Source organism: Theobroma cacao, chromosome 2, assembly GCF_053813885.1.
Source record: "Theobroma cacao isolate CCN51 chromosome 2, ASM5381388v1, whole genome shotgun sequence".
Taxonomy (NCBI): domain Eukaryota; kingdom Viridiplantae; phylum Streptophyta; class Magnoliopsida; order Malvales; family Malvaceae; genus Theobroma; species Theobroma cacao.
Genome location: NC_142640.1, coordinates 43966219 through 43981773, shown reverse-complemented (window position 1 = coordinate 43981773; position 15555 = coordinate 43966219).

Sequence of the window (15555 nt, the reverse complement as noted above, 5' to 3'; positions counted from 1 at the left end):
AAGGTGTTGTCATGTATGATGCATATAGGAAACAAAATTTTCAACTAAAGGCAACATTATTATGGACAATTAATGATTTTCCTGCTTATGGCATGTTGTCAAGGTGGAGTACTCATGGATGATTATCATGTCCCTATTACATGGAACGTTCTAAATCTTTCATATTAGATCATGGTCGGAAACCTTGATTTTTTTATTGTCATTAGCAATTCTTGTTACCTAATCATCCTTTTAGAAGGTAAAAAGATAAATTTCTTGAAAAAAAAATTGAGCATGACTTTTCATATCCTTGATTATCAGGTGAAGATATATTGTCACTGTTGAATTCGCTTCCTCATATCTCATTTGGAATAAATGTGGTGAGCAGAAAATTTCGGGTTACGATGTAAGTCATAATTGAGTGAAAAAGAGTATATTTTGAGATTTTTTTTATTGGCATACGTTTCTTAGTTGTCACAATCTAGATGTGATGCATATTGAGTGAAATGTATTTGAGAATATATTAAACACAGTAATGCATTTTAAGGGGAAGATGAAAGACTACTTAAAGGCAATGCAAGATTTGAAGGTGTATTGCAACTTCCAGAATTGGAATTGGTGGAAAATAATAGAAATATTTTCAAGCCTAAGATTTCATACACTTTAAATAAAAAAAAAGAAAAATTATTTGTGCTTAGGTGAAACAATTGAGATTACTTGATAGTTTTGTGTTGAACATATCTTAGTGTGTTAACGAGATCGATTGTAAATTTTATGCAATGAAAAGTCATGATTGTATTTTTTTTACAACTATTTCTCCCAATTGTCTTTAGTGATATGGTGCCTCGCTCAATTTAGGATGCGATTATTGAGATATTTATTTTTTTTAGAGATTTATACTCAATTGAAATACTTGTAGATCACATGAAAGCTTTGGAAGGAAAAATATGTGAAACTATATGTAAACTAGAAAAGATATTTCCTCTCGATTTCTTTGACTCTATGGAGCATTTACTGATCCATTTACCTTATGAGGCAAAGGTTGGTAAACCCGTCCAGTATCGATGAATGTATCCATTTGAGAGGTACTACACTTGTTATTTATTTTCAAATAGTTTATTAAAAGAGTTTACGATACTTATTAAGTTAAGGTATTTATTAAGTTTTATATATATTATGATTTTTAGGTTTTTTGCAACATTTGAAGAAGAAAGTAAAATATCGAGCCTTTATTGAAGGATCTATATGTGAGGCTTATATGATCGAGGAAATCTCTTTGTTTTTCTCATTATATTTTGAACATACTGTGCGAACAAGATTAATTTGAGTGCCATGTAATGATGATGGGGAGACATGGATTCTCTTGATCGTTTTCAATTTTCACTCATCTTGGGTGAGCTTTTGGTCTATTAGATATATCTCGATTTTTAGATAAAGATGAGTTTTATGCTGCTAAGCTATATGTGTTAATGAATTGTGAAGAGATACTCCCATATATTGAATAAGTACCATTCTATCATAAACCCAAATGATTAATCATAAGAATAAACTTCATTTGTAAATTGTGGATATGATGATAAGATATTTGATGAAATAGTGAAAAGAGATGTTGTGCATATATCGGAAGATGAATTGGAGAAAGTACATGATGCAAGATTTGTGAAATCATTTACAACATATGTAAGTTTATGTAAAGTAGAAGTGAACTTTTAATAACAAATATGCATTATGTATGTAAACTAATCATTTTTGGTCTTGTATTACATGTTCGTAGGTTTCAGAATGTAAGGATGAAATTTTTCACGTATAATTGAAATCTCTCATGGTTTAGGACATATGATAAAGTGTTACAAAGGATACTTTGTAAATGGTTTCAAGTTTTACACCCTAGATTATGGGCAAGATCGTAAGACAATGAATAGTGGGGTCTGCATAAAAGGGAGTTTTTACAATGATTATGAGCATGACTTTTATAGTATTTTAGCGGATATAATTGAGTTAGAGTATTTTGGTATCGAAAACAGAGTTGGGCTATGTAAGTATCATTGGTTTGACATTGAAAAAGGTACTAAGCTAAACCCTTTTGATGGTCTTGTTGAAATTAAATACAACTCAATACTTGCCACTAATGAGCCGTTTGTTTTAACTGGACAAGCTCACCAAGTTTATTATAGTAGTTATCTATCAATAAAAAGAGATTGACATGATTGGTGAACAATATTTAAAACAAAAGCTAAGACTATATTCCACCTTCCTAGTAGTGAAGATAAAGAAAATGAAATTAATTTGAATAAAGAAGTATACTAAGAAGATGATATGTCTATTTCCATTAATATTACTCCATCGAAAAAACTTGATAACTCTACAGTTTTAGCAAATGGTGATTATGAAGAAGTTAATCTCTTGATGAAGAAGTTAATCTATTGATTGAGAATGAAGAAAATGACATGTAAGGAGACGAAAATGAAGATGAAAATAAAGTTGAAGACAAAGACAAAGAAACTTTTACTGATGATAGTGATAATAATGAAAAACATGAGTTTGCTTATTTTGAAAGTGATTGATGATGGTAGACATATATGATATTGGTTTATATCTTTTGTTACACAGTTGTTTAACTTAGTTATCAATATTATAAGATCTTGACATGTTATAAAATTATTATAGTTTATATTTTTAATTTTTGAAATGAATACTTTATAGTGGCATCTTTTATTGTACACATGATTAGGAATTACTCTTAATTGTTGTAATTTGATGATTTTTATAGTTTGTTTAAATTTTTTTAAAATTTGTGTATGAATTTTAACAAAAAAATATTGCAGGAATGATGGTTAAAGGGAAGCATTCAAAATCGAGACCTAAAGCAACAAATGCCTCTGGAATTATGTTGTTGCCTATAAATGCTAGTGCGTTTGCTGATTCATCCATTTAACCACAGATGCAGCAGATCAATGATGTGCCCTCTGAGCCACCTTCTTCGTTACGTGCATCTGCAGAGCAAGTAAATAATGAGACATTTACTCACAATTCTTCTAGATCCACATCTATTAATTTAAGTACAAATGTAGATGGTGCATCCTTAAAGTCAAGGGGCAAGGAGCCAGGTGTAGGATTACAAACTCTTATAGATCCATCTGAAAGATTGTATATAACTCCTAATATGTAATCTTGTATTATAATGAGATAGTTATATTTGTTATATATTTTGCTATGCAATAATTTTCTTTTATCTTGTACAAGTAATTTTTTCAAGCGAGGGGTCACAGCTACAATAACAAAGATCATAAAAAATCACTTCCATGGTCCATGGCCAACATTAAGAAAAGTTTCTAATGACATAAAAGAGTTAATGTTTAAAAAATTTCAGGTACTGTGTTTGTTATTCAATTAAATTATAACTTTTCGTTTCCAATTAATTTGTATAAATTTTTTAAGTTACTCTATTATTTTGATGTAGGAAAGATGTGTTTGGCCTACAAATTAAGATGTTTTGGTTCGACGATTATAGGATAAAATATGTTCCAATCAATTAAGAGACATGCTTTTAAAAGAGAGGAATCAAGCAATGACAGAAGTCAAAACAAACAACATTAGGGATCGCAAAGGTATGTCAATAGAATGGATCACAAATGAAATCTAAGATGCCCTTACTGATACGGTATGGGGTAGAGAAATATTGCAAAACAAATTGAGAAAAGCAAGACAAAATCATTTAACGCCAAAAGAAGGAAGCATTCCAAAGCACACTGGCAATTCAGTTCCATTTGTTGTTCATGCAAAAAGGATGGAATGAATTAATCTTACTTGGCATTCATATGTATGGTTTTCTTTCAAACTTAATTTAAATTGTATGTTTAGTGATTTGACTTTGGTTTTTCCTTACATGTTATTTATATATATGGATCATGATTGAGTATATGTAGTTGTCAATAAATGAGAGCAATTGAGATGGAACGAGATGTTAGCTTCTTCAAAGTGTTCAACCCGCACTTATAAACGTTTAGCGGGTTATGGTGATTTTATAGACAACAGGTCTAAATCTACTAGTGTATGTACAAAATTGATTAATTTTTATTTCAAAGTTTATATAATTGGATACTCATCTTTTTTTATTTTTTTGTAGGAAATGTATAATTCTGTATTATTGCAGAAGTATGGTGAAGATTCATCTTGTCAAGACCCGGAACTCCCCATCGAGCCCGTGACAACCGCTGCGAGGCCTCGACAAACATTATTCACCTCGAATGTCGATCGAAACCTCGCAAGGCTCTTGTATCAGCTTCCACACTTCCCCAGTGAGCAATAGTTATCAAATATCAAAATACAAAGGATTACAAATCATTTCCAAATCAGAACATAACATATTGTTTTTTTTTTTGGCTCACAGGGGTATTTTCGTTAATTTTTTTCAAAAATCTCAAAACTTGCTAAAAATGTAGTAGGTAAGCAGAAAATATATATTTAATGATTTAAAAACAAATTAAGTATCTAAAACGTTCATTTGAAGTGAAAATTTGACCATTTGAATATAATAAAAATATTCAATAAAATAAATTATTTTCTTATAAAATAATTTTCATAAAACTATCGGTACATAATTCTTATAGCGTAAAAGTTAATTATATTCATATATACCATAAAGCAAATAACCAAAGCATAAAATTTCTTTTACAGTGACACGTGGGTCCACCTCTAACCAAAATGCATCGGAAGCTGGAAACCTATAGCTTTTATCGATTCGAGTCTAAATGAAAGTCCTTATCAAAGTCAGCTAACTATGGAATTCCTCGAGCCTGAAATGTGAGGAAATGAGGGTGGTGAGATTATAAAATCTCAGTGAGTAAACAGATACCATATAAACTATCTAAAGTCGAGTAAATGGAGACAATTAAAATAAGTTATCATACTGTAATTTCATTACCTTTCAACTCATTTTAACCAAATAAAATCAATCCATATAAATCGAGTAATCAACTTGGCTTATGAATTTTTTAAAACTTTGGCTCATGCCAAAACTCATACTCGATGATACCTTGCGCAGGGTATCCAACCGAGTCCGCCAAGGCTGTTAAAATTTTTGTATACACTTAAAATATATTTTTAGTTTGAGAAAAATACAGTCGTTCCTTGGCATTGGCTGAGTTCCCCTTCACGTGGTGGTTTAACGTGAAGTGAACCCTAAACTTTACCCTACGAGATACCCTACGTGCCTCTCCGTTCAAGGTAAGAATATAATGGAGTTTACCGTGCCCCTCTAATAGGCTGGTCCACGGAACCCCCTCTGCAGTGAATAATTAGTATATAATCCACCAATCAATAAAATTCATTCTAGCATGACATGACAATTTATCGCAACCTAGCCTCTCAAGGCTGAATACTCAATACAAATAATTTTAACACCAAAATCAGTTTAGCCATTCATGCTCATATATTGTCATAAGCCATTCAATTTAAAACTATAAATTTACAACACAAGCAGACAGTCTCCAATTACTCTATTTTCAAAACCAGTATTCGATTTTTTAGAAAATTTATAAAATCATTTTATAAAATTACAATTTCTCCTAAAACATAGCAATTTACCATTTAAACTCATTTTCCATAAAATCACACAATTGTATAAAACTACTCTAGATAATTAAGACGATAATAAGTTCACTCACAGTTATAGGAGTCGATGTACTCCTAATCCCAGTCTCCAAGCACAATCTCTGTACTTTTACTTTGCTCACCACCTATCCACAATATATAATACATAATTCACCACATCAATGCATGACCATTATAAAATCGATTCAGGCTCGGTATATATGCATGATATGATATACAACTTATCCGACTACCGCTTAAATGTGGTGCTGACCTAATTCGGCCTATTATCTCCAATTTAACTCCAAATCAATTCTTCTCACTTTCTACACTCCAATTATACTTAAATTACCTTAGTGACTGTGAATGAGATTCAACTTATCAGTCTCGATAGCAAATTACAAAAATACCCCTAGTGGGTAAAAATTCGTATTTTTGCTCTGAGAATTCCCATTATTTTTTTAGGCTCATAATTCATCATTTCTTAACCAATTCTCCTAGAATGAAAATCAAATTCATCCTCACTCAACACATGGTAAATTCGGCCATTAAGGGTTGTGGGAGAAAATAAATTCTTTTCTTGTTGTTTTGTTTCTAAATATGCTAAACTAACTTAAAACACTAACATAACTTAAAATCAAATTAATCTAATAATCTTCTCTCTTCTAACCCATTTTTCAGAATTGAATTCATCATAATAACTCAATATTCAACCATGGAAATCAAGAACAAAAGCATGGGTAAGCTAGGTATCAAGGAGAACTAAAGAAATTCTAACTTACCTAGCTTGTTTCCTTGATTTCTTCACTTTTTTTTTGAATTTTCACCTAGGTTTTCTTGTTTTTCCCTTTGTTCTTCCTCTTTTTCTCTCTCCTCCTTGCTTGGCCGGCCATATGAAGAAAATGAGCTGATTTTATGCCTTTTTAATAAGAAACAATAAAATAATAAAGGTATGACACATGTCATTTTCTTATTGGTCTATTTTTAAAATTTTAAAATTTTAATCCTTTTTATCTCCACCACACAATTAGTCAATGATCAAAATGAGGATAAAGGAAGACCATGTGCTGGAAAAATGTCCTGGTGGTGGAAAATTACAATTTTGCCCCTAGGGTGGTAAAATTACTATTTTACCCTTTTACTCCAAATTATACCGAAATTAAAATTTTTTACTTTTAAACCTCAAATCTTACTCCAATAAGTCAAATTATACCCCAACAAGTCAAATGAAGCCAAAAAAATCTTTTCTAAAATTCTCATTTTGTCTCTAGGTGGAAAATGACCATTTTGCCCCTAGATAGCGAAATTTCGATTTGACTCCAAATTGATTCTCGAACTCCGAATCACCATATTAAACCATTCTAGGACTTTAAAATTCTTAATTTCATCAAAAATTCTCCATTTGATCTAGTTCGAGGCTTAAATCAACTTTATTGTACCTCTAGGTACAATACCGACTTTTGTAAATTTTTTGGGACTCTCTTAGCATGCAAACATGCTATCCATCACATGTATGTCATGATAAATATTTTTATAGAGTCGGGCTTGTCATCTTCTCCCCCACTTGGATCAACCATATGATCCTTCTTCTTGATTGACTTCGGCATCAGGCTAAATATTAATATTTTAATATTATTTTATTAATAAAATATTATTTTATTCTAAAAATTTTATCTTGTCTCCTTGGTACCCAAAATACCTTATTATGCCTCACTTGACTTCCAAATCGCCTTTTATCTCACAAATTCTCCTCCGATAAAATTATTATTATTTTATTATTATTTTCTCATTTGCGAAATATTTTATCCTAAACTACTCCTTTCATCTTTTATCACTTCTAAACATTTTAATTGACCTCAATTTGCATTCGATCAACTTTATTTATCACCATATCAAAGTATGGGGTATTTCACATCTTCTCAGCCAGAATTAAATCTGCATGCTTGGACTGAAGTAATTGGAGGGATGAAGACTATACGGACTCACGTGTATAGGTTAGGTACTCGGGTGCCTATTACAGCTCTACTTAGTGGAACACATAGCAATGCAACAACATCTGAGTAAGATGTGGCCCTATCAACTCAAACGCTACCAGTCACATAATTACATTGGAAGAAAAAGTGCAAAATCTATCAGAAAACTTAGGTAAGATACGTGAGGAAATACGTGAAGAAATTAAGAATGCAATGATAGAAAGCATGAGTGAATTTATAGCACGTATGGAAACAATGATCGTGAGTAATGCACTTTCAAAACAAAGAAATACGAGTACTTCAAACTTAAATCTTGACAAGTAAGAATGCAACATTTTATGATATGATGTCTCTTTTTCGTTGTTAGACTTTTATACTTTTTTAGTATGGATATATAATAGCACATTTAGCTTTACATTCATATGTATTTGACATTTTAAGATATTGTGTGTTTATGATGATTTTAATTGTATGACCTTGACATTGAATTTTAGTTTTTAATGCGTGTTTCTCTTATAAATTTTGAATGTCAATTGTGGATGTCAATTAATAATTTATTATCGAAATTTGAAGTCGTAATTTTTATTAGAAAGGCATTACTGACAAATATTCTACCAAAAATTAGTAAAGGAATTTTCGTTAGAAATACATCACCAATGGAAAATTCCATCAAAAATTTTCAATGAAAAGTTTCGTTGAAAATTTCTTACGGAATTCCGTTAGAAATGCTTTACCAACGAAAAATTCCATTGGAAATGTTTTTCCAACGGAATTCCGTGGAAAATGCTTTTCCAATTACAAGTTTTTGACAGAATTCTGTTGAAAATGCTTTTCCAACAGAATTGCTATGGTATAGTTGACGGATTATGTATTTTTAAATGAAATTTTTTGTTGAAAATTTTCGATGGGTTTCCAACGGAAAGTATTTTCTACGAGATTTTTACTGACGAAATTTTCAACAAATTTTTCCATTGGAAATTTGTCGGAAAAAGACATTTCCAACGGAATTTTAACTTTTTTCAATGAAAAAATTTCATAGGAAAATGCTTGTTTTTTAGTAGTGATAATTCCAAAAGAATGGGTATTTGTAAATTGTAAAGTTGTAACTAAATCAACCTATTTTATTAATTTGAGTTCAGCTTAAGGTAAAATTTAAGTCAAAGAAATTTTAAATTTTTTACTATTATAAATAGAATAAAAAAATGTATTTAGTCTTTTTATATTATTTTATTTCAACATAATACAAGTTACTCATCTAAATTTGACTTTAGGTATGAAATTCTTTTCAAATTTCTTCTATCGAAGGAGAATTCAAACTTAATTTTTGCAAAGAAGAGAAATTAGTATACATATTTTAGAATCGAATAATCAAGGGTAAAGTACTCTCACCCCATAAGTTTTAATCGAAATTATACGGAGGCCCATTAGTTTTCAAAATGGACACTCCGTTTCAAAAGAATATCGTCTGTAGGACACATAAGTCCAGCTGTTAGTCAACCATTAGTGTTTTCGTTAGTTTGATGATGTAGCAATATTAAAAAGACAATGTTACTCTTTATTAATTTTAAAAATTACTATTATAAAATTTTATCAATTTTTTATTAATTAAAAAAAAAAGAGAGCCCGATTTTTGTGCTCCCTTGGAGACCCCGATCAAGGTTCAGATTCTCTCAGGAAGCACCGATTTGGTGTTTTCCATGGGTGGTTGGTTTGTGTAAGGGACGTCATAGGTTGGCTTGAGAGAAATAAAATAATCTAAAAAGAAAAAAGGTATTTCAAATAATTCATATTTAGCATTAACGTCATTTAGATGTTTAGGACGGAGTGTCTATTTTGAAAACTAATAGACCTTCATGTAATTTCGATTAAAACTTAAAGGGTAGGGGTATTTTACCCAATAATCAAGTAAGAAAATATTTATACATATTTTTTAACACTATAAATATTTGGCTTATTATTAAGTATAAATATCTACTTAAACATTTTGTATTTTTCAAATTTATTTTCAATTTAGTCCTTCAACATCTCAATTTTGTTCAATTTAGTTCTTATACTATATATTTTTATTCAATTTAATCTATATGACATGGAACTAATTTTTTTTGAAATTTTTTTGATTTGCCATGTGGCATCGACAAGTCAGTATTTCAAAGCCACATCATCATATTGGTGCCACGTGGCACTCTAACATCATCATGCCAATGCCACGTGGCATGCCATATTATCATGTTGGTGCCATGTCAACAAAATGCGACACGTCAACGTTAATGTCATCCCCTTTAACGGTAAAATTAAATGCCATTAAGGGAAAGGATTAAATTGAAGTAATTTTTAAAATTAATAGATTAAATTACTTTGATTTTGAGTGTAAAAACTAAATTGAATAAAATGCATGAATACAAGGACTTAGCAAATATTTTGACCTTGTTTTTTTAGAATTGGTGAAAAGAAGATTCGACTTTTTAAATTAGAAGATCATGCATCAATCAATAAATCAAAAGCTTGAGTGCGTACATAATAATTTATTTATAAAATAAAAATATTTGATATGCTGAGATTTTTATGTTTTTAATTTTATTTAGAATTAAAACCAAATAACACATATAATATAAATGAATTAATAATTTCAAGCTATTAGGTTTTACTCGTGGGCTAAAAAATTTAAACCATTCTAGGCTTTAAGCGGGCCAAGCTTGTGGACTTGCCCAAGTTGCTTAGCCTCCATTGCTATGTGAATTCCGTCAGCTTCCATATTTTTTTTAACTTAATTCATTGTTTAAGAAAATTTAAAACTTTTAGAAAGTGTTAAGTAGTTCAGAAGATGAAGAATTTTATCGGTTATGTCATTTTTTTTATAATTAAATGTCCTAATTATTAGAGATTGAATAATTTGAAAGGAGAATAGGAAGTCCGTTCTCTATTCTATAATTTATTATAAATATTTTGATCTCTTATATTAATCTAATCTCATGTTTTAGGTAATGGAATGCTCCACGACAATTGTCACTTGATTTAAGTTAAGAATATATTATTAGCAAATTATTAACTTGTTTGCACTTAAATATTTAATTTAATGATTAATGTATAATTTTTTTATTTAATAATAGATTCAAATCTCTTTTTCCCAAATTAAAGGAAATCATTAACCCATTTAATTAGGTTAGCTTTTTGGTATGATATTTAATGGAATAGGTAAAGAGGTGGGTGGCTAGTTCTTGTGGGGACGCAGAATTAGGACTTGGCAGCATTTATATTTATATTTATAATACAACTTCTGCAAGACATAAGTTAAATTCGATGTTTTGACCAAAGAAACAAGAGCAGGCCAAGAATTATGGCTAAGATTAAAGGTTAAGGACATTACACAGGTGGTTGTTTGTCTATATTTTATATACATAAATGGGGTAGCTCATTTTGTGATATTGCCTTTGCCAACTTCCATTTACTCCAATTTGCCTAACAAAGTTTACACATTGCTGCTATTGTTCTTTATTGACTTAGTTTGAACAACCATTCATTTTCAAATTTTAATATCATGATTTTGTTACAGTATTATTAAAGAACCAAAATAGACTCTATTCATAACATTTCTCTTCCATAAATTTTTTTTTAAAAAAAATTTAAGAATCTCGAAAAGACAGATGATTCAAATAATAAACCTTATATTTTTTAAAGGCTTGATTCATATAATGGTGAGATTAATTTCAATAAAATTGAAAAAACCGGTAATAGTGAAATTGGTAATCGTAATGGTGAGATTACAGTTATAGTAATGAGATTGAAACTAATGGTAAAAATGGCGTGTTTGGTACAAGCAATAGTAGTAGTAGTAGGAAATATGGTGAGAATGGAAAATGATTGTTAAGGATATCAACCCAAAATAATATTAATAAACATCAAACATACTAAAATCTTCAACTTTTTACTATAATTACACGTAGGTTTATAAATTTTCAAAATAAACATTCTGTTTCAAAAAATATCTTTTAATGGATACATAAGTCCTACCATTAGTCAACTGTTAATATTTTCATTAGTTTGATAACATGACAATATTTTTAAGATAATTTTGCTCTTCATTAATTTTAAAAATTACCTTTATATAAATTATAATTTTTCATTTTAATTTTTTTTTCTCTTATTCAAAAAAATCTCTCGAACTTACCATTCGTCGATCGGCCACCCTACAGCTGACGTCAATTAATGCTCTCATAAGGAGCATTGATACTCCCCTAAAGAGATTTGACCGGATCTGGCATTCCAAGGTCAGATTCAGCCATGAGATGGTCAATCGGTGTTAGGGAGCATCACCGGCCAATCTCAGTGAAAGGAAAAAAGTGTAAAAAGAAGAAGAGTATTTTAGATATTTTACGTTTAGGCATTAACGCTATTTACACAATTAGGGCGAGTTTTACATTTCTGAAACTAATGAATCTATGTGGAATTACGATCAAAAGTTGAGGATGTCATTGTATTTTATCCATATTTTTTCTTAGGCCTGTTCAAAACCACGATAAGGTGCAGTTAGGCACCTTTTTTAGTTCAATTGCATCGTGGGTTGTTGTTTGGTAAGCAACCCACGATTGTTGTTGGGGCAGGAACTTGCATTGAACCTTCAGTGAATAATGTGACTAGTGCTGACAGGGTCCAAGTCACCTTGATCGACCTAGACAATATTACCTTATCTAGTCAGTTTTTAATTCTAATTTTGTCCCTAAATGTACATTTTTAAGATGAATACTTTTTCTGGACTCAAAAATTACATCCCTTTTTGCCCATTTTATTTTTTTCACTTTTTACCCTTAAATAATTGATGATGTTCTTAAAATACCCTCTTAAATAATTTTTTGTACTTAATTTATTGATTATCATTTTAATATAAAATAATATGTGCCAATAAGTTTTATTAAATATAACTTTTAAGAATTTAAAGTTGTTATATTAAATTTACAATGCACATGAAATAATTATTAATAAGGTAAAATACATGGACATCTTCAACTTTTGACCATAATTATAAACGAGTCAGTTAGTTTTCAAAATATATAGTCCATCCTAAAAAAATATTTTACTAGATACATAAGTCCTACCATTAGTCAACTCTCAATATTTTCATTAGTTTGATGACGTGATAATATTAGACAATTTTACTTTTCATTAATTTTAAAAATTACTACTATATAAAATATATTTTTCATTTTAAAATTTTTTTCTCTTTTCAAAAAAACTCTCAACCCGACCACATTGTGGTCTGTGACGCTCCTTTGAGGAGCATCATGCCCCTAAGATTGGTGCTCCTTGTGGAACAAGATTAAGGAGAGCTTGAAATCTGGGGTGCACAGCCAAATTTTGGGCTCTTTTGGGGAGATACAGTAAGATCTAGCATTCCACGGTTAGATTTGGTTGTGGGTTGATCGACCAGTGTAAGAGAGCATCATTAGCCGACCTAAGAGAAAGAAAAAGAGTAAAAAAAATGGGCATTTTAGGTATTTCATGTTAAGGCATTAACATTGTTTACATGGCGGACTATCTATTTTCAAAACTAATGAAGCCATGTGTAATTATGGTCAAAAGTTTAGGGTGTTAGTGTATTTTATCCCCAAAAAGGTAAAATATCCCCAAATCCCTAGGATTTCATCTTAATTCATTTCAAGTTCATTAGTATTCAAAATAAATATTTCACCCTAAAATCCCAAACATTGTTAATAGATGTTGGAAAATGGTTAAACTAACCATGTGATAAAAACACCAAAATGTGTCTTTTAACCCAGATTGCATGCTTTGCTTGACTATTGCATGCTTTGCTTGACTATTAGGATTCTCTTCATCATCTCCAACATCAAACATCTAAGTTGATCCTAATAGGTTTTTTAGGGTTTCCAAAATGCTTCATCGATGAATCATGCATCCTACAACTTAAAATCCAAAAACCCAAGTGTATCTCATTACTTTAAAACCTAAATAGTATTTTTGAAACCCTAAAACACTATTTTTGAAATTGAAACTAATTAAAAGGGAAAAGCGAGGAAAAAAGGCAATATTTTTGGGTTGGATGTTGTTGTGCATCGATAAATAAAGAAAACTTTCATCAATTTAATCAGTTGTGGTAAGTGAAACCCTAGCCTTAACATTGATAGAATGTAATTTGAGGTTTTCAAACCTTAGTTAGAAAATTTTCTATTTTCAATATAAAAGTAGATTATTGTACATGCTTTATTAATGTAAAATTATTTTGTTGTAATTGCTCTCAAATTCTAATCGAATGTCATTTGGGGTTTTCAAATCCTAATTGCAAAGTTTTCTATTTTCAATGTAACAGTAAATTATTGTACATGCTTTATTAATGTAAAATTATTGTATTGTAATATAGTCAATGGCTAGCAAGATTTTGCACGACTTGATGGTTCATTGCAACAATAATTGGGTCACCATAGGGAATATTGATCTTAACAAGTATCTTTTCATTGAGTTGACAAATAACATTTTTAAAGGTATTATAAATGATTCTACTATTGGCATGGGAATGAGTATATGCACGGCTTACAAACGTCTAAGGAATTATTTGAGTTAGGAAGTGATGATGATGTGTTGAAACTGTTCGAAATGCATTAAGGTTTAAAGAAAATTCACTTGTACTTGGATCTTATACTTGTAATTCCTCTTCAAACAATGTTCAAGCCTGTAACAAGTAACTTTTCTGTTAATAATGTTAATAATGTTAATATGCCAAATATTTATATTGATGCTGTTGGAAATGGTAGTGGCAAAGGAAAAGGTAATGTAGTTGTTAGTAGTTCAACTACTAGTTTAGTGAGAGGGAATGTTGATGCAGTTAATGGTAGAGGCAAAGATAGAGTGAATGTTACGGCAGCTAATTGTAGAGGTAAAGGTAGAGGAATTGTTAATGTAACTAGTGCTACCATAGGTAGAGGCAATGTTGGTGTTGATGTTAGTAATTCATCTGTTGGTAGAGACAAAGGGATTGTTGGTGTTGATGCTAATAGTTCAATTAGTGGTAAAAGTAGAGGTAGAAGGAATATTGGTGTTGGTGTTAGTAGTTCAACTAGTAGTAGGGGTTGAAGGAATGTAGGGACAAATATAATGAGTGAAAATGATTCTAGTAGTGATTCAATGGATGATAATGAGGAAAAATGATTTGTTATGTTTAGTGAAGATGTTGATTGAATGTTTAAAATTGAGAGTGATAACCAACAAAGTCAGTCAGAAGGCAATGGTGTTAAGAATATAGAGATTGAGAATAGGGCACCTTATAGTGATGTTAATGGTTTTATCTAATCTTGAAAGTGGCGTTGAAAAGGGGAATCATGGAAGTTTTAATTTTGATAGAAAGGGTAGAGCAATTGATAGATCTATGGTAGGTATTCCTCGTACACTTGATGAGTTTGGAAAAGTGAGGCTTATAAAGAATATATTGTTTAACAAAATTGATCACTTTAGGGAAGTCCTAACTTATTATGAAATTCGAGAAAAAGAGATATTTAGAGTTAAAAAATGATAAGACTGGATATACAACATACTGTAAAGAAAATGATTGCAACTGGAAGACGGGGGAAGAGCATGCACTTGTCATGGGAAAAACCTAATAAGAAGAAATAAGGAATAAAAAGAGAAGGGAGAATCCTCACTATATCGAGCTCTACTCTTTTTAGTTTAAAATGAATTTTAATTAAAAAGTACCATGATGACCTATCATTTACTAGTTTTTAAATAAAAATAAAATCAAAGTCACGATATCAATATATATGTTATGCAGCTTAACCTTTACACCTTTTTTAAAAAGGTTATGGTACTAACATGTTACGTAAAGACTTTGGAGAGTAAGATCACCTAATGACTTTAAAAGTACTCATCAACGTCCGTCGGGCTTGGGGCCCAAAGTTTCAAGGTCCAGATTGGTATCCTATAGGGCCATTAGTGTTTTAAACCCCGTGCAATTCCAGAAATCAGACGGGAAGCCAAATCAGAGTAGGGCCATGATTTTCCTTTAGGG